The sequence below is a fragment of the Vicugna pacos genome, chromosome 3 (genome assembly GCF_048564905.1).
Source record: "Vicugna pacos chromosome 3, VicPac4, whole genome shotgun sequence".
Classification (NCBI taxonomy): domain Eukaryota; kingdom Metazoa; phylum Chordata; class Mammalia; order Artiodactyla; family Camelidae; genus Vicugna; species Vicugna pacos.
This window is the reverse complement of record NC_132989.1, coordinates 27943923-27968683: the sequence shown is the minus strand read 5'-3', so window position 1 is coordinate 27968683 and position 24761 is coordinate 27943923. Positions and strand designations below refer to the sequence as shown.

Sequence of the window (24761 nt, the reverse complement as noted above, 5' to 3'; positions counted from 1 at the left end):
CTGAACCTGATGCCAGAAATCAGTCTTCACTGAGTGACATGAGGGGTCACTATGCTGTGAACACAGAGAATGAAATGAAAAACTAGTACATCATTTGACTCTCCATGGAACAGTGTGTCATAGTCATAGTAATATAAATGTAATTTATTTGTCCTCAACTTTTAGAATCAGCCTATAGACAAATGATGGGAGGTCATGCAAATGCTGGCATGATAGGAACAGATCTCGGCCACTGAATCCAACCCCAGTCTTTAAAGATGAATAAACCAGAACTGGGACATGGATGTGATTTTCCCCAGGTCCCTCAGAGTACAGCAGGGACGGGGGAAAGTGACCTTGCCCCCCACCCCGGCCTCTGTGCCCTGTCTCGCGCACTGCTCACCTGCCCGGATGCACTACCAACAAGCTGGGGCAGGCGGACCTTCCGCCTGCGACCTCACTCTCTCAGCGGATTTATCTTCCAGTTCCAGCTCTGAGAAGCCTTCCCGGCCCTGTTTCTTTAGACACTTCTCCTCCCAGTAGGGGCAGCTGTTGATTCCCTCTCAAGAGAAGATAACTCTGCCTGTCCAACATGCTCTAATCTAGTGCTCTGTTCCTATAGTTTCTGGATGCTACTGGAAAGGCTCCAATTTGAAAAGAAAAAAAAAATCAATGGTGTGTTTTGTAGAGGTGGCACATCAAAGCACATCAGTCGCTCAGCAGTTGGCCAGGAGGCAGCACCAGAGCCCCCGGTCTGCAGGGCGCTAGCGATGGGGAGCATTGCTTGGCCTGCCAGTCAGGACTGGACAACGTGGCTCCTAGTCATGCATAGTGGGTCCCTCCGAGGGCCTCTGTGAGTCTGGGATCAGGACTGACCTGGCACACTTGGGACGAGGCCACTGTCAAAAGCCTGATGTGATGGCCACCCAAGCGGGTCTGGGGTCAAGAGGTCAGCGAGGCCCGGCCTCTGCCTCCAGTCTAGGGCTACTTCCTAGATATGCTTTCACAGCGTGGCGTCCACATATAGGGGTTTAGGGAGGACAGAATTTCTAGAGAAATCTCGCCTCGGGGGGTGGCATGATCTACTCCACAGTAAAGCAAAGACTTCAGGTCTCAGCTCAACTCTTCCTGCCGAACTTTCTTCTCACTCTAGGTTCAGTGAGGCTGCAGGGGAGCCGGTCCCCATCTTCAGTGCTACCTACGTCTCCCTGGAAACTGAGACACAAGGTGCACGGCATCCAGGGTGGTGTCCTGGGCACAGCTGGTGCCTGATAACCAGGGCACAGGACACACAAACACACACAGTCTCTCTACCCCAACCTCTGGGCACCTGCCTTCTGCCCACTCACCATGGCCAGTAGCTCCAGTCATGCTGCCAGAGGAGGAAGGACAAAGGGGAGGGGGGCAGAGGGCTCGCTGAGAGGCAGCAGGTGCTGAGGACCCAGCTAGGGGACGTGGGACCTCCGTGCGGTGGGCTCAGGCTGTCCTGGGTCAGGCCCCTTCTGCCCCAGCCCACTGAGGGAGCGCGCCCAGCCCCACCACGCCCAAGGGAGCATGCAGGCCGGCCTTGGACTTGCTGGTCCATGTCACTCATCCTATTCTGCACCTGTCATCAAGGGATGGGCAACCCCCACGGCTTTGAGGTCTTACAGGCCGGCACTGCAGCCACATGCCAAGAAGGGGCTTCGTTTCCTGCTCCCCAACCCCGTTATTAATAAGGAAAGCACACCTGACTGCCAGGAGGGGCTGATGGAGGGAGAGAAAACTCTGAGTGCCAGACCTGTGGAGAGGGATGGCACACCAACGATTAATCTTAAATTATCAATAAACAAAGAGCAATTTCTTTGTAGTTTTGACCAGCACTTGTCCTAGTGAACTAATTAGTCCTATGATTTAAACTGACGGTACTCATTCACCCCCCTCACCCATGGGAGGGAATCAGCCTCACAGGGCCCCCGGCAGCCTAAGTTGTCCGATGGTCCCAAATCATCCTAATACTCGGCTCCCACAGCCTGGTCCAAATAAGAAGAGACTGAAAGGGAAGGTCTGCAGGTCTCAAGAGGGCTCACATTCAGCCCAAGCCTGACCTGGGACATGGCCTTGGCAGACATTTAAGTCGGGGAGGGTTGGGAGCGTTCTTAGCTACGAACTAAAACTAAGCTCCAGGCTGGACTTCCTGAGAAGTTTGCTCCATCTGGACACCTGCATAAATTTTCCCAGTTCACGAACAGGTGGGCGAGAAGGGCACACAACAAAATGTCATTTATAATTTAAAATTCATTACTGAAAAGGGCTCTGCAGTCATAGTCCAACTTCAATCATTTCGTAGATGCCTTCACGAAGGAGGCCCCGCGTCTGGTAACGGGAGGTCGTGCGGGGTTTCCCAGGACTACCTTCCCGCTTACCAGGCCTCCCCGCTCCCCACCACAACCCTCCTTCCTGTCAGAAAGCTAGTTTATCTCCAGAGAAGTTTTATGCCAGGGATATATGACCAGAATACATGAAGGTCTTTTAAATTTATTTTCAATAGCCCTGCTACTCCCTTCTTTATGAAATATTTAGCATTTAACTCGTTATTTCTGCTGCCGGTGAAGTCTCAGGTGCAGGTGGCTTTGTCGAGATGGCAGAATGTCACACCAAGGTAATTGTTTCTCTTTATTTCCTCTAGATAGAGAATAAGTAATAGGCGAGTCTGAATTCTCGGGCGGTGCTTCCATCACGGGCTCTAACGATAACGTAAGCCAGGAGATTGAACTTGGAGTGCTCTGCATAATCAGCTCCCCCCAACTCCAAAAATTTGCCTGAGAAGGAACCTGCATTTGTGCGCCACTTCTGCGACCCCGCTCTCCTGGGTGTGTGATAGTCCCTGCTTCCTGGAAGCTCTGAGTGGAAGAGACTTTAATATCCACCGTCCAGAGTTGTCTGGGCAGGCGGGACCAGCAGGAAGATGCTCAGGGAAGGAGGAGAGAGTTCAGGGGAGGAGGGAGTGGGGAGAGGAGGAAAGAGATGGCCAGAAGGGCACTGGAGGGCAGCAGGGAGGTGTGAGAAGACAGGGTCATGGAGCAAAACCAAAGAGCACAGCACCCAGACGAGAGTTCCGATGAGTATCAACCAAAAGGAATCAATCTCCAAACCTTCTGAAGCCTCTTCTCTTAGCTTCAAGTAAATTATGTTACATTTGACTACAAAAAGATGAAGGAAGGAGAGGCTGATCTATCTCCTGTTTATCCCCCTACCGTGTCCTTATCTCTCGTTTACCTTATTACAATCCGGTGTCAATACACAGCAGACTCAGCTCTAGCTGCACATTGGTCTAAGCACGTGGCTCAGCAGTACGCCGTTACTACCTTACACCAATGCTTTTGTACCTCAGAAAAACTGGAGGCTGAGAACAAAGTTTGTTTGTTTTTTTCCTCCAAGCATTTTAAGCAGATAAGGCATAAATATTCATGAGTGATAGGAAAGCTAGCTAGAGAGAAGTGGTAGTGGGGAAAATGATTCTGTGAACTTTTTATAGCCCAGTCACTTCCCTCCGTGGTAAACTCTTACTCAGAAAAAAGGGCATCCCATGACACATTTACCATCCTTACCCACGGATGTTCGTTCTCTGAGGAGACAGACGTCTCTGTCCCACGAAATGTTCCCACCAAGTTCTCCTGTGCCCTCACTTTCCTATTTCATCACAATTCCTCTGTTCAGGAGCCAAAGGGGGTCTTTTCTATAGAGTGGCCCTCACTGACCCCATGTCAGTGGGACACCCATTGAGTGATCTTCAGAGTTATGTATATCTATCATAAGCATAATTGGAAGACTAATTTGTCAGTTCCTTCTAACGTCATAGTGTGAACCCCAGAGAGTGGCTGGATGAGGGACCAGGCTAACCCGGGGTCAGAGGTACTCAGTCCCGGGGGTTGGGGGTCATAGGATTCCTCCCTCATGACCTGGCCTCGCTGGCAAAGTGTTTCAACAGCTGTGGCTGTGCCTGGCACATAGTGACTGCTTCATAAACCATCTTCTTATTGAGGACTTGTGAGTTCTGCCATGACCACTCCACTCAAAGAGCCAAAAGACTAATGCCAGCAACATGGAAATGCTTACCCATGACGTCTGAAGTCTGGTTTAAAATAACTGCCCAAGCGACTCAATTGTCCGTGACAAAAAGAAAATCAATGAAGGAAGGAAAGGAAAAAGGGAGAGTACTAAATACATTCCTCAGATCTGCTAATAGTGCAACTGGCCTATAAGAATATTGTTCTGACTCCCAATTTATTGGGAGTTTGAGATTTGCAGACACTAACTACTACATATAACATAGACAAACAAATTCATACTGTACAGCACAGGGAACTATATTCAATATCTTATAGTAACCTATAATGAAAAAGAATATGGAAACGAATATATGTATGTATATGTATGACTGAACTATTATGCTGTACACTAGAAATTGACACAACATTGTGAACTGTACTTCAGTAAAAAAAAAAAAAAGAAAAAGGATATTGCTCTTAATTCTCAAGGGAGAAAGTCAAAATTTCCATACGTCATCAGTAAATAGTTGTACCATTTTCTCTCTTATTCTCTCCACTACCCCAATTCTACTCCTTCCATGTCTTTCCAACAGATCGCCATTCCATTGGGCATTTACTTCATGCTGCTTACTTGGCTCACTGATTTTCACACTTCTCATTGGGTCCTCCCAGCAAACCTGGGGATAGGGCTTACAGTATTGCCACCTTAGAGACGAGGAAACTGAGACTGGAGAGTATGTGTGGCTTGCCCAAGGCCACGGAACTGGTTAGTACCGGAGCTGGGAATCGAACCATTCGTGTGAGTTCTGCTCTTAACCAATTCCCAGTATTTCTCTTTTCAAGAAGATACAGAGCAACAGATGTGACCCTTTAATGTTTTGTCTGCTTCTCTTCTGAGAGAACAACCTGCTAAAATTTTAATTGGCTTGGGTGACAACTTTTCTGAAAGCATCTTCTTCAAACTTTACTTTCTGAGCTCTGCAAAATCCTTTTTTTCCTTCCTGAGAACTGCCAGTTTTCCAGAGAATTTAGACAGAAATTTGCCCAGATAATTGATAACTCTGTTCATGGGTACTGAAGCACACCTCTCACTGGGGACATTTGATATCACTTTATGCTTCAATTACTGAAAAGTTCCCATTGTCTGGCCTGTGTGACTTCGATAGCAATGACATCTGAGGCAGATGCCGATCCATTAACGCCAGTGGGACAATTTTCTCTTTCTGAATCTCACTCTGGTTCATATCATTGTATGAGCCAGTTTCATTAGGAAGCAAATTATGTTCTTCTATTGAAGGTCCCTGTTGAACCAAAAACCACTTTTGATGTTCCTCCAAGATTTTCCTAATGAAAAATATGTGGCAATGAACCACATAACCAATTCCATGATTTTTTTTCTCTTAATAAAATGTATGCTGTACAAAGCCCGCATTGTGGCCCCAGTTGGATTTAGACTCACGTAGCTACCTTCATCTGCACGATTTATGATGCAACTGTACACACAAATATTCTAAAAATATCTCGACTGCGCATCTGAAATTCTAACTTTACTGGTGAGCTACAAGTCGTCTGTCTCTGGTCTGCTTCCATAACCGACTGGGGTCCAAACCACAGGAAGGAGCATGTGTAACTGTAGTAACAGGCAGGGGATAAATAATGCATTTTCAGGAGAGAGCCTTATTTTGCTACAGTTTTAGAATGCATTCCCAGTATTACAGGCTTGCAAATTTAATCTTAATTTCTTCTGTGATTTTCTATTTAAGATTCTCCATTGATCCCCTGAGACCAGAAAATGCGTAGTTTATCATCTGCCTGATCAACAATGGCTGAGTTCACTTAAGTTGCCTCGTCCGTTTCCTTCCATCAGATCAGGACAAGATTTTAATTTTTCATGAAGAGCAAAACTGTAGCTTTCTGCATGGCCAGATAACTGGGGTAATTTGCTCACACACACTAATGCAGCTTCAGCTGGAGGCTCCTGAGACTGAGCTGCCCCCAATTGTGGAATAGAAAGGATGCTGCCTTGTCAGGTGGAGGTGGGATGGGGGGGTGGGGTAGAAACCTGTGTGGGGGGCATGCATTCACCCTACTAAGTTTGGAGAGAAGCCCATACCCCATCCACAAGGCAGTGCAGGGGTGTGTCCCTGAGGTATACACACAGAAATGACCTCTCTCAGGTCTTTGAACATTTTCCATGCAAAGTGAAATTATTTGGATAATACTTTAAGAGAGAAATTTCAAATGGTAGGGGAAAAAGTCTGGAGAATTTTAAGTAAAATAAAAAGGCTGAAAAAATTCTGAACTCCTTGTCACATGTTCTCACATCACCTTATGTTATTTCCTTCATAGCATTTATCACTACCTAACGCTCAAAATTTTGTCTCTTTACTTGCTAACTACCTCCCCCTGCTAGAGTGAGAGTCTCGCGGAAGCAGGGACCTTCTGCGTCTTGCTCACTGCAGCGCTCCTATAAACAGGTGTTCTCTTGGATCAGCGAATGAGCCATGAAGCACCAGCCCGGTCTCGCCTGACTCCACTGACGACGACCACGTAGCTGTAACAAGGGCCCAAGCTGAGACTCACTTTTTCTATCAAAGAGGATGATACAGTAGCCAAAAAGTGGAAATAGCCCAGATCTTTCTTAACTGGTGGATGATGAACAAAACGTGATACACAGGGCTGCATATAATTCAGCAATTAAAAGAAATGAAGCCCTCTCTGTCCTGGACAGTGTTTTCTGTTGTTTTGCCCTGTGATGCCTGTCACCAGGCCCCTTAGACTCTCACGTCTAATCCTTCAAGTCTCTGCTCTCAAATGACCTTCCACATGACCCTGAAGAAATGCTTCACTAGATGATGGGCCTGTTTTCCTGGGGAAAAGAAACTCAGTTTTAAAATGAGGTTTCTCTCCCGAAGGCTTTGTCTACCTTTCAGCAACATTTTCAAGGAAAGGGCAGCTCCTAACAGAGCACATTGCATTTGAGGTTTAGGGGGGTGGGGGTGGGCAATGGGCCACCCCGTGACACAGATGCAGTCCTGGCAATTCCAGACACCTCCAGGGTCCAGGCTGGAGGGACAGTGGCTATTGGTCTAATAAGTGAGTCTACCAGGGGCTGGGGATGATGTGGTTTCTGAGGACATCCTCAGAGTGGGCACAGGTCTGGTGCCTCCACAGGCTTGCAGGTGTGTGGTCCAGGTCTCTCTGGCCTGGGGATGTTTAAACCCCTGCCTGGGGGCTGGGTTATAGATTTTCTTTCTTCTCCAAATCCCTCGTGAGCTACCAGGTATCACAGGCGGTCAGCCACTCGGCTCAAAAGAACATTTTATTTGCATATTCATTCAACCATGGCTGGCTCCGTGCCATGGTCTGTGTTCACAAGGGTGACATGTCAGCACAGTCCCTACCTGCAGGGAGTGATCCAGACCTGCCCCACCACCAAGAGGGTGAGTTCTGCCCCCAGAGATGGCAGCCTGATGCAGGGATAACACGGGGGTTTTAAGCCTTGGGCCCTCTTGCCAGCATCTAAGAGAGCACCCCAGGGGATCAGACAGAGGCGGGGGGGGGGTCCCAGCTCTTGTGGCCGATTTGTCTTAAGAAGGAGGAAGGGAGAGAGGGAGGCAGCTGACTCCAGGTGGGAAAGAAAAACCGTCTGAGAATGATGAGCAGGACCACAGTCGGGCAATGTCTGCCTGAACGTGTGGGACAGGGGGCAAGGAGGAGATGTTGGTGGGCCAGATGTTGGGGGACCCAAGGCCTCCCTTGAAGAGGTTTGAGGATCCTCCCTCAGCCAGTGCAAGGGTCAGCTGCAATTTCACAAGAGGAGGGAGGCTCAGAGCAGGCCCACTGGGGGTTGTGTGTCCCTGGGAGTGACGACCTCTGACTCCATGCAGACAGTCCATAGGGGCCACATGGGGGTGCTGTACAGAGTCTGCAGGTTCTCACGGACCAAAGCCACCCTCAGGGAGAGCACAGGCACCCAGCAAAGGGGGTGTGGCTGAAGACGGGCCTCTGCCCAGCAGCTGCGTGTAACGTGCCCAAACACACATGCACACTGTGGTGAGTCCATGCCCAGTGCCCACTGCAGCAAAAGGGCTAGCGTATGCTGGCTGGAGCTACGGCTGGACTCTCTCTAAAGCCAGACCTTCTAAGGCCATTCAGATTCCCTTGGCCATGTGAGCCATCACCTGTTCTCTGACCATAGATCACCCCTGACCTGGCCTCAGGCTGGTCTCAGTATTTAGCTTGGAGGCCAAGGCAAGTTCACCAGCCAGCCTTTTCCTTTTGATGCCACTGTTTCACGGAGCTGCTTACTACCAGTTTTTGTGGCTCAGTGAGGTACACGTGGGACATGATGGTGGAAGGCACTAGGTCTCCGGGTAGGTGGGAGCCTCTGGGCAGGGGCAGAGGGGACTTGGCAGAAGATGAATCCTTCCCTGCTGTCGGTCCTGCCACAAAGCCCGCCGTCTGCCTCCCTAGCCCCTCACACAGGCAAGTCTCCCCAGATTCAGTGCTAGAGGTCTGGCTTCAAAGTTCCCACAGCCTCCCTGCAGCCTCCAGGACCCTCCAGATCCTCCCTGCTGCCTGCCTAGCCTCCCAGCAAGAATGCCCATTCTCACTTTCCTTCTCTGGACCTTTCTCCCCCTACCCCAGCTTCCAATCTCCAGCCTCGGTCACGCTCCATGCCCTGGCTCCAGCCACACGCCTGCCTTCCAGTGTCTCCAAATGGCTCTGCCATCCCCTTCACCCTGCCCCCCCCATATGCACCTCTGCCTGTGCACAGGGTCCACAAAGGTTCTCTGTTCCCTGGGTGTGGCAACTTCTCTGCTACACAGAAAGCTAGGCAATTTCTCCATCTCCCAGGCGTGGACCCTTACAAGCAAATGGAAGGCAGCAGCAGAAGTGGTACTATCACCATCTCTAAGCTTCCTTTTTGCAGAAAATTGGAATGCGGGAAGAAAAAAGCTTTTTGAGAAGGATGTTTCTCTCAAAGGCCTCTTACACAAAACTCCGAAGATGACACTGGAAGAGAGGCCACTTACACAAACAGGATGTAATTTTTTTTAGAAAAAGAGTTAAAATCCCTGCATTCTTGACTGACCAAGAAGGAAAAGTAAATGATACTTACTGACTTATATGCAAGAAGAACTACATTCTCCTACATTTAGAAGAACCATCATGTGTCAAAGAAAAACATGCTTTGGATAAGGTTTAAAACAGCTCATCTGAGAACCCTCATCCTCTTTTGTCTGGCCATAAAGAGAACTTCTCCTCTCTCAGCTTCCATTGCTTTATCTGCACTTGGTGGTGGCACTTTTTACACACTGCTTGGCAACAATGTTTACTTAAGTGACAACGTAACACAGTGACGAGCACCTGGTGCCAGCATTCAGCACACTCCAAAGCTATCCCCACTTCTACAACTGATGTCAGCAGGAGGGCCTCAGTGTCCCTTTCTGTAAAACAAGGATGACTTTCTTCTTACCTCACATGGTGGTCGAAAGGATAAATTAAGATCATAAATGTTGGCTGACACTTCTTCTTTGAGCTAGGACTTGCCAATCTACCAGGCACCATGCCCTTAGAGCAATCTAAATGTAAGCACCTAGTATTTATTCATCAAGTAACAATTCTTACTGCTGCAAGAAAGATGCAATTCAGGCTACATCTCAATTCAGGCATGATTTGACCAGTAACTTCACCCAAAGAACTTTCCTAGCTCTTTTCTTGTTTTTATCTCTTTGTTAAGGATTTCAATACATTTATATTACCCTTGACAGTAGCCATGAATTTTGGCTTAAAAATGAAATGGAACTGCCCTAGGTAATGCCATTTCTCTGCCCCCAAAAAACATTTATGAGACAGTCTAGAGCACTAAGACTTTCACTCGGTGGCAGCAGCAAAGACCTTGCAGCAGCCCATGCTGCAGGACGCCCATTCTCCCAGCACGTGCTTTGGAACACGCTCGGAGGCAGAGTCCACATTCCCACTCAGCTCTTAAGAGCATATGCGAAAAAGCATGTGTCTGGAGACTCGTGGAGGAAGCAGTAGGGGGCCCTTTATAGGCAGGCAATGGCACTGCTACCCAGGCAGGCAAACGTCGCCAATCCAGGCTAATTGGGAGGGTGGCCAGCCTGTGTTAGCAAAGGTTGAGCCTGAGCACACTGAAAGTGAAATCTAATTTAATTTCAGTTTTGCGGCAACTCAAAGTAGCAAGTATGGCCAGGACTTGATGCTCTGCAGAGGTCCCTTAAACCCACTTTAGAAGAGGTAAAGGATTTATAATCAGCACATTCTGAGCCAACACACAAGTAAGAGCAGCCCAGACAGCTGCAAACAAGCTGCAGTCCTGAGTGGGTTGGCCGGGCAGGCCGCAGGCTCTGCTACAGGCTTGCAGCCATTGCCCAGGTTCCCAGCTAACACTCTGTCCCTAGAAAACTTGGCCAGTTCTGGCTACCAGACATGGTGGGTGTAGGAGGCTGAGTCGCTGAGGTACACAGGCTCACGCTGGTCCTGAACCACTGTGACCTGAGGGAGCGCCTCCTTATCACCCCAATCAATTAGTTGTGACAAGGGGCTCCTTGCAGAAGACAAACTCTCCCTCCAGTCGCAAATCCCTATTTTCTCCAACCCTGGACCAAGCTGACTTCCTGTTGGGAGATGGACATGTTCCTGGGCTGAGGAGGGAGTACTTGCCACAGCAGAATTAGCTCACACTCAGGAACTTGTAACTGATGTAAGCATCAGTAAAACATGGGCTCGCGGATGAGAGAGGGCAGGGTGTGTGTGTGAAGAAGAGAAGGGCTGAGAGACAGAGACAGCCGGAGACAGCGAGAGAGGGAGGGAGGGCAGAAAGACAGGAGAGTGGTGGGGAGAGACAAAGACCGAGAGCAAGAGACTGACCCAAGAAGCAGGCAAGAGAGACTCGGAGAGTGTAAGAGAGGGACCTACAGAGGGGAGAGAGGGGACAGAGGGGCCACAGGGAGGGAAGAAGAGACCAAGAGGGAGCAAGAAAGACAGCTCTCGAGGAAACCTGAGACGGAGACACGGAGACAGGGAGAGACTGAAGGAGAGACCGAGAGGAAGAGGGAGAGAGACTGATTTCTCTAAGGAATGAGAGAGAGGGACAGAACTCCAGCAATCATTCCCACCTCCATTCTGTCCTTCAGTTTTGTTAAAACTAGCTCAGTCATTGACCACGTCTGAAAATGCTTTTGAGGAGATAAGTTGAAGAAAAATGTGTTTCCTTGTGAAAAATCCATCATCCAACACAAGTTACTCTCACTGGTTTGCACTAAAGAAGCAAAAACAACCCAGGTGACCCTTCACAGCTGATTGACATGTTACTGGAAGCGCCTAGAGGCCACCCCGCCCCCCGGGCCCCCCAGTTCCCGCAGCCAGGCTGAGGCCACAGCCAGGAGTCGGGCTTACACGGGCTAGTGAGCCTGAGAGCTGGGGCTGCGGGTGAGGAGAGCTTTGGATCACACTGTCTTTGGCGCTGCAAACTGAGACTCCACAAAATCACGCAAAGCAGTATTATCCCCTTTTGCCTGATGAGGAAACTGAGGCTCAGGCAGGGTAACGTGCTCGACATTTCGCAGCAGTAGGAGAACCTTGGGCTCCTCCCTGACTCCTGCAGGAGCCCCTGATGTCTGTCTTCTGAGGAGAGAACTGTGCTTTGTCAAAGACTTCAATACATTTACACAGCTCTTGACAGCAGCTGTAGTGGGGTGGGGGCAGGGAGGAACTGAGTCTGACCCCGGAACTCAATACACCAGGGAAACACGGAGAAGAACTGGCAGAGGCTACGCAGAGCAGGCGGACAGCAGGTACATTCCTGATGCCTTTTAAAAGCACCCCATGAGCCTGAGAGGATGCTCTACCGTGGGCATTTCACCATGTGAGCACCGGGGGGGCCTGACATAGAACTCTTGGTCTCACCGCCCACGTCATGCGCTTACATCTCCCCACACTTCCCCCTCAGCGTGCACCACTCCTGGGGGTGCCAAGTTCAGGATGAACACACGCAAAGGGCAGGCGCCCACGATTTATGCTGCTGCCTGTTTGGTATTCTCCTCCGCCTGCAGTCTGAGCTGTCACCATCTTTCCTTGAGGATGATGGAGCATGAGCCACTCTGAGGTTAAGCATCACTCACCGGAGGCCTTAGATACGTGATGGCAGGGTCCCCGTCTTGGTGAACTGCTCTGCTGTTGGTCTACCTCTGTGACCTCGGAGAAGTGACTGCCTCTGGGTTTTAGGTTTTCACTGTTAAATGTAAGATTCTTACCTCATCGGGTCTTGGGGAGTGTGTACTGAGCTGTGATGTGAACATATGGGCATGGTGCCCGGTAGATGGCAAGTCCTGGCTCAGAGAAGGAGAGTCAGCCATGGGAGGAGGCTGCTGCCCCTCTGCGGGTCTCCAGCACACAGCAGGATCCCCACGTGCCATCCCTCACCCTCTCCCATCGTGCTTACCAACCCCAATGCAACCCCAACACTTGGCTGACCCCTGCACAGAACCACAGCAAAGGACCGGCACCTCAGGCCATCTCTAATCCCCACAAAATTCCAGAAGATCTGGGTCTCCAGCCTCCAACCCTGCTGCTGTGGGCCTGGAATTCTACATCGTTAGGACCAAACATAGATGTGAGATCTGAAAGCGATGGTCCTGCCAGCACTATCAGCTTGTACACAGGAAATTGGATGCTCTAGTAGGGAAGTAGTCATGCTGCACACAAAGATAGTTACGAAATGAGAATTAAGACCTCTTCCTACACCACTGTGTCCTAAAGGACTGGAAGCTAAACCAGAATATCTATCACTGTGTATGTGTAATTTTAAACTGGTATTAATAATTTTGATTTTGTAGACATAATTATCTTATATTACTTAGGAGTTTTAAAAAGCCTAGAAGAGACAACCACTGTGGTAAGAAACCTACACGGATGGATGATGGAGTATTTCCCTTTGTGTGCAGGGTGGAGATCATGTGTTTTCCTCCAGGTGAGAAATGTTATTAAAAGGTGTATTTGGAAGAAAAGTTCCCAAATTGTTGCCATTTTCATTCTTGAGGAAAAGGAAAACATCAAAGCAAGAACTTCCTTGGGGAGGTGGGGTAGGCTGCATGCTAGGCTGTGAATAAACTAGATGTGCTTCAGAGGACCCACCTTCATCCTAATCTCACAGGCCCAGGATGCTCCCCACCTCCAAGGGAGGCACCTCACCCCTCCCACTGCCTCGGGACCCTGGCCCTTGCTTCTCTGGCATCTGCTTTTCCTTATAGAGACGGCTCATCAGAAATGCATGGAGCCTGGGCTCCCTGAAGCTCAGCTCCTGCTGCAGGACCTGCCCCAAAATCCATCTCGCCAACGTCACGCCAAGGGTCAGGCCCCGGGAGGCGCCCCGCAGATGGTATTTAATAAGTAGACTGGTGCCCCTGGAAGCTTGGCAACTCCTCCCTTTGAATCCATCCTGCCAGAGGGTGCTACTCATCAGGCCCAGAGACATCCAGGACTCTTAAGAGAAACACCAAACTCTGGACCTCTGAAATGAAGGGGCAGGCCCTCAGGGGAGCCCACTTTTTAGCTAACCTCTGGGGAACATCTACCCATCCCAGTGTACAGTGGAAGCCTGGCTCCTGATGAGAAATTCTCATTGCACTGATTGTGGGGAAGGGGCAATGTGATACGGAGTGAGGGAGAAACCTAACCAACCTGATCACGTAATAACCGTATACCCATGGCTGTTGATGCAAGGGACTGCCACTGTGACTACCTGGGCAGCATGCAGGGAGGGCCTCTGTTTCCAAGGGAGGAACCCTCCAGTGTCTCTTAGGTCCTGTCTAGAAGGTGCTACCATCTCAAATGTTGTCCACGACCCTCAGGAGAACCATAGTCTGAGACTACTGAAATGTTCTCAGAACCCATGTAGAAGCTCAGGGACCAATGCTGATTCTGGGGAGAAAACTTCCCTTTTAGAGCACACACAGTGCCCTGTGGGCAATGGATATATCCTACGTCACCACCTCAAGAGTCTCTATGTCTTCAGCTCCATGCTGTCTGGGGGGCTCCTAACTCTGCCCACAGGTCCCCAAGGCTATCCCTGGAGGCTGACGAAGGACAGGCAGCCACTCACCGCTGACATCTGAATAGATGCTCATGTACATAAGCCAGGTCAAAGGCTTACCTCTGCCCTGAATCAAGAATCTAGCCCGAATGCTGCAACCAGTGACATCATGTCCTATAGCTCATCCCTTTGCCAGGAAGTGCCCAATCCTGCGCTAACCTTGACTGCCAGGAACCACAGTCTCATTTCAGGTTCTTAGTGTAAAACATCCTCCTCTTGGCCAAATTTGTTTCTTCCCTCTTTAAGCTTTATTTTACCTGCCTTAGTAATTATATATAATTATTTCCTCATAAGTCACCTCCCATCCTTTTTGCCTCATTTATGGTTTTGTTTTGTTGCTTTTTAAAACAAATCTATATTGTGCCATTGAAAAAAAGGGTCTGTCCTACAATGGAGGTGTTTTGCTCACATCTCACGAGTACCAGTAGCTGTGTGGTGAAATAACACACGTATCTGCCTCTTAGGTCGTTTTGACCTTAATTAAATGTAAGGCAGATATAAGTCTTTGGCATATGAGCATAATTACCACCAGTCTTGCTAGAGTTTAATGTATTTTGTTCATTTTTTTCCAGGAGGCCACATTGTGGCTTCATGATCATCACAACTGTTCCTTTAATTTCTATTAATTTCTGTTCTTACATTTATCTTGAGTTGAACTCTTGGCACTTTAATTTTCAACATTCCTAGCCTCCTAACATCACACCGAAGGCTAGAACTTTCCCTCCGAGTACCACTTTAGCAGCATCCTATATACTTTGATATATAATGAACTCATTATTGTTCAGTTCTAAATATTCAGTAATTTTCATTACAATCACTTCCCTGACCCTTGAGTTACTGAGATAGTTCAATATTTAATTTAGGTAACATTGGTTTATAACTTTATATAAAATTGTATTTTAGAAGTGTATCTTTAACTTTCTGAATGTATTATTTGTAGTGGACTCTTTGTTACCTATTTTTAATTTTATTGCATATTGACCAAAGACTATGGTCTAGCAATTACTTGGTATTTGTTGAAGCTTTTTTGTGGCCTAGAATGCGGTTAATTTTTGTAATTGTATATGCAAAGGATGTATACTAGATGCATAGTTTTACATACAGAGATTTGATTAAGTTAATCATAATTTTCAAATAGCTATTTTTAATAAATTTTTATTTGCTTGGCTTATTTTATGAAATATATATTAACCATCATGATGGTGGATTTGTAAATTTTCTTATTTAAGTTTCCAGGCTTTGCTTTATGTCTATTTAGCATCTATGTTAAGTGCATAATTGTTACATCTTCACAGTGAATTGTGTCTTTTGTCAGAGTGCAGTTAACCCAATAGTGTCCATGCCTTAAAGTACACTTTGATGTTAATGTTACCACAAAGCATTTTTTTCTTTTAGTATATATACCTTTAGTATTAAATCTTTTTCCACAGATTTCATTTCAAATTTTGAGTCATTATATTTAGACATGATACTTGTAAGTAGCACATCTCAGATGTTAAAAATTGAATCTAAGAATTGCAGTTGATTAACAGATCAGCCCATTAATAATTATTACTGATATTTTCAGACTTATATTTGCCATTTTATTTTATAAATTTATGTATTGGCATTTTATTATTGTATATTATTACTGTATTATTATGCTTTTACTCTGCTTCATTTTTTATACTTTCCTGCCTTATGTATAAATGGTTGAATTTATTTAACCAAACCCCTTTTCCACTCTTCTGTGTTAGAAGTTATATTCTATTTCTGTTCTTTTACAGGTTACTCTTAAATTTTTAATATGCATTTTGACTTAAAAATCTGAAGTCTATTAAGGCCTATTATCTTCTCAAATAACACAAAAATCATAAAATGCTTTAGTATTGGTCATCATTATCACCTCCCATCTCATATTTAAACACCCCAAATTAATCCTCTTATAATTGCTATTTTTCTAAAGTCAATGCTTACTTATGTTTACCCATATGTTTGACTATTAGCCTTTCTTGTCAGTGATTTTTGTATCCCATTATTATCTTCTGGGTTCAATCACCTTCTTCCTAAAGGATATCATTTAGTAGTTTTTCCAGAGAGAGGCTGTGAATGGTAACCTCTCAAATCTTTGTTATGAAGTATCTTTGCCCTCATTGTTGAATAGAAATCTAAGTTGACTATTTTCCCTCATAACTTGGAAGATATTCAATTCTCTTCTGGCCTCCACTGCTGCTAATAAAAATTTTGCAATCAGTAATTGTTCCTTTGCAGTTAATCTTTTTTTTTTTTCTCTTTGGTTGCTTTTGTATTTTTGGTATTCTGCAGCTTGCTGTGATGTACCCTGTATTCATTCTGCTTGGGACTCGGTGTGCTTCTTCAGTCTAGAAATTTATGTATTCCTTTAATTCTGGGAAATTCTTAGCCATTACCACTTCCAATATTTCCTCTCCCCCACTCCCTTCATGCTTTCCTTAAGGACCTTCCTATTCTTTCTCCCCAAATCTTAACAATATCCTTTAACAATATCTCAGTGTCTCAACATTCTCTCTCAACATCTGTTTTATATTTTTCATCTTTGTGTGTCTCCAAGTTCTTTTCAGAAAATTTTCCCAGATCTATTTTCCAGTTCAATAATTCTCTTTAGCTATGTCTAATGTGCTTAATATGCTCCACTAAGTTATCAACTTTAATAACTTTGATTTCTAGAAATTCTACCTTTCCAAATTTACCTGTGTTTTTTCTCTACAATTCTGTCTTTATAATTCTCCTCTCTCTTTTTACTATTCTAATCATTCCAAACACAAAATTTTAAATAGTTACTTTTACATTGTTTTATTATCTAAAGATTCTGGAGAAGCTAACCTTCCTGTATGCTGAGTCAGTTAACTCTTCCTCATGACAAGTTACTTCCTTATGATCAGCAATTTTATATTTTTAGGCTCATGTTCTCTTTTTCCCTCGGGCATCCCATACAGTCTCATGTGAAGGTATTCCCCTGAAATGGATTTACATGTGTTTCTTCGAGGATCTCTAGTGGTTTTACTGATCTGGGACCTACCTTCAAGTTAATTTCTAGGTTTCGAATTTCAGTACCACGTAGATAGTGTAAATTCAGACCCTCACACTGATGTGTGGAGAAAACCCTAGATCACAAATTACTTGCCACTCTCCTGACCCAGCAGGTAAATTTCTTCTGTAGTCTCTGGCTGTCTCCCAGTCTTTGGCTTAATGCAGGGGCCTTTCTGTACTGTGTAGGCAGACCACACCTGCTCTGTTGGCATGGATATTAAAGGCCCTGCTACTAACCCCCATGGCTTGTGTCTGGATTTGACACTGCCCCATGAAACGGTAGAGTGCCATCACAGCGGCGTGCTCATTAATCACTGCCGTTGAGAGTGTTCATTTTGGCACCTAGGAATCTCCCTGATCTTCAGGTTCAGCCATATATTTAGAAAACAAAAAGCCCTTTTCTCCCAGTGATGTTTCATCCAGCATTTATACATGTTTGAGTGGGGATAGTGGAGGGGTCTGGTGTCAAGCCAGATCATCCCTCTGCCAGCAGTTGAGCCTTCTAGCCTCTTGCTTGAATATTTGTTTTCTTCTGAGGTTAAAAACCAGCTCCAGCCAACAGTTACTTCAAACTACACAAAATGAAACAAAACTCTCACAGTGAAGCACAGAGCTCTAGCATGTATAATAGCAGCAGCAGACCCACTACGCGCCAGGCACTTTCTAAGCGCTTCAGCCATACTGAGACGTGTGAGCGCCCCGGCAGCCCTATGAAATCGGTATTGTCATCCACTTCACAGTTAACTGAGGAACAGAGAGGCTACACACACAACAACATCTGAACAGCAGCAGAAAGAAGAAAAGGAAGATATTTCCACTTTCTGAGAGTCAGGACGATGGAGGATTTCATATGTGACAGTCTCACAACTGTTATCTGCCACTGTGGGCTTAACGCTGGGTTAGCCTGTCTCAGATGATGCTTGTGGCGATGTCTTTTTTACAACTGTGTTGTACAAATGTGTAATTTAATTTCCTTGAAAGCTTCCCAAGCCCAGCATTACACAGGAGTGAGTTCACGGAATCACTGGTGCCACTGCCAATGCCGCAGAGGACATTAGCGCACATGGAATCTCACATTTGAAATACATTTGAAGACATTTTTGGATACCCTGCCAGCATAGAATACACTGAGAAGAGAGTTTTTGAAGATAAGATGTTCAACAACTGCGTCCTTAGACCTTATGGGATTTTGAGCACAGATTTTGATCAACTTAAATCTAACTTCCATGGGACTAAACTGTATCTGAAAACTGTGAAATCCCGATGCCCCTTTGAAGAGCGTGATCTGGTTTATGCACACATCTATTTCCATTACAGCATGTAAATGAAGGTGGCCTTCAGCCTGCAGCCTGGGAAAACCCACTGGGGCGACTTTGGCATGAACACAAAGTTCCAGCATATAGAGAAGCACAGGACTAGATGCGAACACTTTGATCAACCTGGAAAGTGAACTGTTTTTTTTTTTTTCCTTTTCTTTTCACAGTCCTGGAACTGCAGGTTACTTTTAGCAAATATTTTGACTGGTGAGGCTGCAAACAACTGTCTCCATTTCTGAAGCAGAAAACCAAACAAATCCGTGTTGAGCAAAGAGGAGGGATGGTTCCTACTTTGGCCCATAGCATCCTGACGGGAATCAGTCCAGGAACAAGCACCAGAATAATTTATGAAAAGGATCGACACCAATGCTAGTCTGCTTACAAACCGGCCGGGACTGAGGGATCGCAGCTGATATGAGGTGTGGGAGGCACGTGCTGTTAATAAGCAGGTTTGGGACTTGCCCAGGCTCCTGCAGGGAGGGGCGAGGGGGGCAACAGTTCCCAGCTCTCAGAGAAACTCTGCTGCTAGTTTCCAGGGCTTCCACCTGACTGCGGGTGAAACAGCAAGGCTCTCAGATGTGGTGGTCACACCTAGAAGGCAGCTGTCCCTCTCAGTGAGGACAATGAAATAAAACTGAACTTCAACCCTGGGAAGTAAATGCTATAAATCACAACCGAAAACTGGCACATTTGAGGATACTTCTAAGGGGATATGCAGATAATCCAAATAACTGAGCTTCAGATCTTTGCGAGGCAAAACTTGCTTTAGTCTAAGTACGATCATTCTGGATGAGTCCCTTTCCCAGGGCATTCCACACACCCCGTCCTTTTACAAGGAGAGAAGTGAATAGCCCTTGGGGCTTCGTGGAGAAGTCAGATTATCCTAGTGAACAACAATGACAGCCCATGCTCTGCTCCCAGGACCACCCCAGGGCCTAATGAGGTTTTGGAGGGAGGTCTGAGCCAACTCTGTGTAAACTAGGGACCTTCTGTCCACTTCTGCAGTTTGCTTTCAGGCTGCCATCTGTCCCCTGCACTGTGGCCAGAATCTGCAGCCTCTGGCAGCTCCCTTCCTGCATCTAATTGCTCATGGGCTGTGAAACCAAGCCATCGAGGTGGTTAGAATTGTTTAAAGCAGGAGTCACTAGGCTCTCTGCCTTGAGAGAGGTTTCTCAAGTAATCATGGGCATTTTGCCCAGGTGGTGGCCTCAGGATTGGCAGCTCAGGGGTCTTCTGGGTTCCCCTGAGTTCTGTGATGTACGGCGGCAGAGGAGGGGCAGATGTGCTGTGTGGTGGCTCTGCTGCTGGGAGCAGGAGGACCACCACCACCTACAGCACTTAACTGAGATCCATCTCCTAACCGCGTGTCATGTTCTACAACTATGTCTGAAATCCCAAACCATCTATACTTAATTTATTTAAATAGAATGCATGTATTTCATGGGTGGAGTGTACTTTTTGCAGGTGTGCAAACATTTGGACAAACCAAGAAAGCTGCCCTGGGGATTCAAACGCAGACTGCTCTGTAAGATGCTAACCTAGGAAGGGAGAACACTCTGCCATTCTCGTGGTCTGGCCCTTGGCGCTCCCTCATGCTAACTCCTCCGCAGCCAAGGTCCACAGAGGTCTAAGGTCTCAGAGGAAAAGCCGCTGATGACGTCACTTCCCCTCCACATCTGGCCACGTAGCCCTCCCACCAAAGGAACTGTAGAGCCCCCAAGACCTGTGTCCTAGGCAAAGACCTACATTTGCTGAATGAGATTCTGAATTAACCCAGACCCAGGAGATGAGCCATCCTCTCTCACATGGGATGGAAGTGATGGTGAGGCCTCAGCAGGAAATGCACAGGCAAGGATGAGGACAAGAAAACCCTGCACCATCTCCGCCTGCCTCTGCCCACCTTTCAGATTAGGGCTGTCCCAGAGGAGGCAGGGCCCAAGGGAGACTAAATCACTTTTAACTGGGCTCCTCTCTACTAGTCTCTTCCCCTCCCAGACAGCCCACAGGACAGTTCCTCCCCTCGTGGCTCAGGGCCTAGCCTTACTCCTGTTCACTGCCTATAGGACTGGCTAGGACCACCCCCAGCCCCCACCCCCCCCACCCCCACCCAGAGGGAGTCCTTGATGCTGGCAGCTCCTTGGTATCTCTCACCTGTCCTTCTCCTGCCCACCTTCTGGTCTTGGAGGTCCCGAGCCTAATTCTCTCCTCTCACCTGTTCCTCAGGACCCAGTGTCCTCCTCTTCCAGGACCTCCCCTGCTCACCTCAGCCCTTGGGTCTCCACTGGAGATGATTCCCTGCACTGTGTTGATTCCCAAGAGCCTTCATGAGGTCAGGGGCTGTGTCTGCTCCAACTCCTGCCTCTGGCTGTGCTAGAGCATCACCTCACACTAGACATCCGAGCAGGTGCTCAATAAAAAGCAGGGAATCAGAACAGATTGGGTAGGCAGGGAGGAAAGAATGATGGTCATTTATGAAATCTGAAAAAGGCTCCAGAAAGTTGGAAAGGGCCTTAAAAGACATGATATACTATTTGTGAAAGGACAGCTTCAAAGTATAGCTTCTGTAATAATAACCCCAGTTCTTATCAGCCTCTGTGTTGCAATTCTTACTAAGCAAGACCATGAAGAGTGAGTCCCGGGCCAGAAAACTTTCTCAAACAGTACTTTGTTGGAGAAAGAGATGAGAGGATGTAGGATAAACCTCAGTGGCAGTTATGGAAGCTCTGAGGAGGAGGACAGTCATCATAAAGGGAGGGCAGCTGAGGATTTATTCTGAAGCCCCATTTGCTCAGCACACTTACAGCTCAGTTGAGGATGTGCATCTTTGAGGGAGGAGCTGAAGGATGCTAGGCAAGAGCTGCAGCCTCCCCTCGCCAGCCTCTCTTGGTGCCACCAGTATGTCGGCTGGTGCTAAGCCTGCAGACGGATCTCACAAGTCACAGACAAGACCAGGGCACTGACCACTTAGTGTGGGTTCAGCACAAGTGCCTTCTGGGTAATTTCTTCCCTGCAAATCTCCTTCCTCCAAAACTTTGTCTAAATCCTGGCTTTCTTGGGAGCATCTCTTACTTAGAAAATAAAATAAAATTGTATAACCATATTCTATTCTGCCTTCCATTTAAAGAGAAAGGGAAAAAATGAGTGGGCAGAACAGGCAGACCCAGGGACTCCTTGAGAGCATAGAGTTCATGCATCTCAGTCTGAATCACGTTCCAGGCTCATCAGAGATGTCGGATGTCAGTGCATTGGAGACTCTGGCCCGGGTGCCAGGTCAGAGGTCTTCAGCTCCAGCACCCTGTCTGCTGCCTTCCTGTGTGTGTGACATTGCAGATTCTGGATCCGATAGAGACAGTCTGCTCTTTCTTTGGATCAAGGACACTATGTCCCACAACTGGATGTCAGGGGAAGAAGCTTGATGAACGGGGATCCAGAACAAGCTGCAGGGCCGCCTGGGCTCAGGCTGAGCATGGAACAGAGGTTTCTGCCCCAGCCTCTCTGGCAAACAAGAACAATAATAATATCAGCAGCCGTCACTGCCATCTGTTGAGTGGGTACTATGAGTCAAACACTGTTTCGAGGGCTTTACACTTCTTATTCTGACTTCCACACCTTCTCTAGGAGGTAGGCTTTATTATATCCATCTTAGCAGAGAGGAGACTCAAGGAAGGCGAGCATCTCAAGGTCACATGGCTATCCAAGGGGTAGAAGCAGGACTGGAACTCAGATTTATCTGAGCCCCCAGGGCTCTAAGCCCTGCCCCCTCCAGGGGAAGCTCCTCCTCAGTGGAAAGGGAAGGTCTTGGATAGTCCCGTGGTGAACCAGTTACTTCAGAGCTAGGCTCAGCCATGGTGCCTTAGAAGAAATGCCTACCCAGCCCCTACATGGGTGTCTGACAGGAAATACAGGAACTCCCCGGATCCCCAAAGCCCAGCACATTGCCCGCATCAACAAGTCACACACACATGTGCACACACACAAACATACAGTGCTTGAACACACAACTTCTGCCTACTGGTAATTTTCCAAATATTTAACAGCTGGTGTGGCATGGGCAGCGACCAGCCAGACGGACCCCAGCCATAAATGCCCAGTTCAGATATCCGCTTGCAGGCTGACGGAACGTCAGCCCTTTTCAAAACCATATTAAGAAATTGACACATGGGAGATCTGCGAGGTCGCTCTTTTTAGATCCCTGTCTATCCTGGTCCTGAGATGCCTGGTTTAAAGCCAGGAAAATAGCTCCAAGATTAATCAGAGGCCAAGTCTCTGCTGAACTCTCTGGAAGGATCTGATCATTTCAGCAGTCTTCTCATGGTTACCTGGGAGGCACAGTAGAATCCCCTAGTGACCCAGGTAGAAGACTCACTTTGTTGTGGATCGAAGTAAAAGTCAGACTTCCCTGATCAGGGCAATGGAGTTGGAGTTTCCTGGAAAGATTTGCACCAACTGTAACTGCCTACCGCTTCTCCAGGTTCAAACCCAGGAGTGAAACAACATCCCAGGGTTCCAGTTCAGCTTAAAATTTGCTATTCAAAACAGTGACAGCTTATCTTTGCTTCAGTGAAGCACACTCTTACATGATGTTAAATCCCTTCTGAGATGAGCCCCAGTGTTGGGGGTGGGGCCACCGCCATACTGCCAAGGCCATGCCACTCCACCCCTCCCCTTCCCCCATAAGTCTTTGAGGCAGCAGTGCTCTCTCCCTCTCCCCGCCTCCCATGGCACACTGCTGCTGGATAATGGAGTTATCCAGGACCCAAACTCTGCCTTCTCACATTTGGTTTGACACTCATTTGTTCAATCAATCGAAATGTACCTAGTGCCCATGCCATGTAAGTCTTTTCTTTACAACTAGACAGAGGGGCTGCGAACCATGTGGTTTGTATCCTTCTTATCGTCTCTCATGGGCCAGCAAAAGGCTGGGGATGTAGAGGGTGCTTCATAAACATTCAGAGCATTGAACAAATATTTATTCTGCTGCAGGAGTAGAGAGCGAGCTCCAGAGAGCCCATCGCAGGCCTCATTTTAAGCTGAAGTGTCTTATCTCACGAGGCTGGCTCTCCATCCCCCTTTTCACCACCATCCCACTTTCACTTCTAAGAACTCATGTGACCCTCCCAATGTCCCTGCAAAAGAAGCTGAGCCCTCACTTTGCAGAGAAAGACACAATGTTCACGGTAGGTTTGCTGACTGGTCTTGGTTCCATGCACCAATGAGACTCCGAGTGGATACAGTGGTCAGAGACAGAGCCCTGGTCTTGGGCTCATCACACTGCGTGACTCCACCAGTGAACAAGACTAATGAGACCAAGGTTATGGGCTCAAGTCCCTCCTCCTCAGAAGCCCTTCCTTGTGCTGTCTTCACAGAATGATCCACAACACAAAGCTTTGAGCCCAAAGGGTTTAGGTCAGAGCACACAAGCCTGGAACTTTGTTCAGCAGCAAGAAGGCTCAGGCTCCTGACTCTAGGGGGTGTCATATCATCTTAGGGTACAAAGGTCAGCTTGCAGAAACATAAAATAACAACAGTGATAATTTTCCAAGCTCGCACTATAAGGCTATTTTACCAAATAGCTATGTTAAAAAAAAATCAAACTGATTAACATGTCAACCTTTGAAGATACAAAATCTGATAAAACCACCAAGCCCATTTCCAGAAAGGATTTCCTAATGACTAGTTCTCCTCTCTAACCTTTCTGGACAGAGTGGACGATCATACGATAACTTAGCAGAATTAAATTCTCCGAAGGAAACTGCCCAGAAGAGAACAAACTGGATACACAGTGGGAAGCCATTCAGCTTTCAACATTCCTGTAAAACACGGACACCAACAAGACTCCTGTTTGCTTTGCAAGATGTGTGCTTTCACTTCTGAATTTGCTTGACATCTAGAGAAGGGGGAGAGAAAAGGGAGACTCTAAGTGCTGTGTAATTTCAGCCATCACTCCCTGCGGGAAAGGTGCTCCTGGGAAGATGAAAAGAGAGGGCAGACCGCAAATAGGTGGGCGCGGAGATGACTCCAGCCTGCGCAGGCGCACCGCCAGACAGTGGCAGGGTCGGGAGTGGCGGGCAGCCGGGGAGAGGAAAACGGACTCCGACCACAACCACACGAGGGAAAATGGGGAGCAATTTGTTATATGCTTCACAATCTCAAGAAAAAAATAAAAAGCAAGAGCAAACTCTCCTTTGCTGATGAGTGGAGCACAAAACTGGTCATGTTTGAAGGATGGGAGAGCGCTTTCTTATCACTGTGTCGCTTGTACCA

General features: G+C 47.3%; 1 protein-coding gene across 6 annotated transcripts in view; it reads right to left on the bottom strand.

Annotated features, from left to right (window-relative positions):
• FSTL4 (follistatin like 4) overlaps positions 1–24761 on the bottom strand; it is a 471313-nt gene that overhangs the window by 270013 nt on the left and 176539 nt on the right. The gene's annotated exons all lie outside the window — the stretch shown is intronic.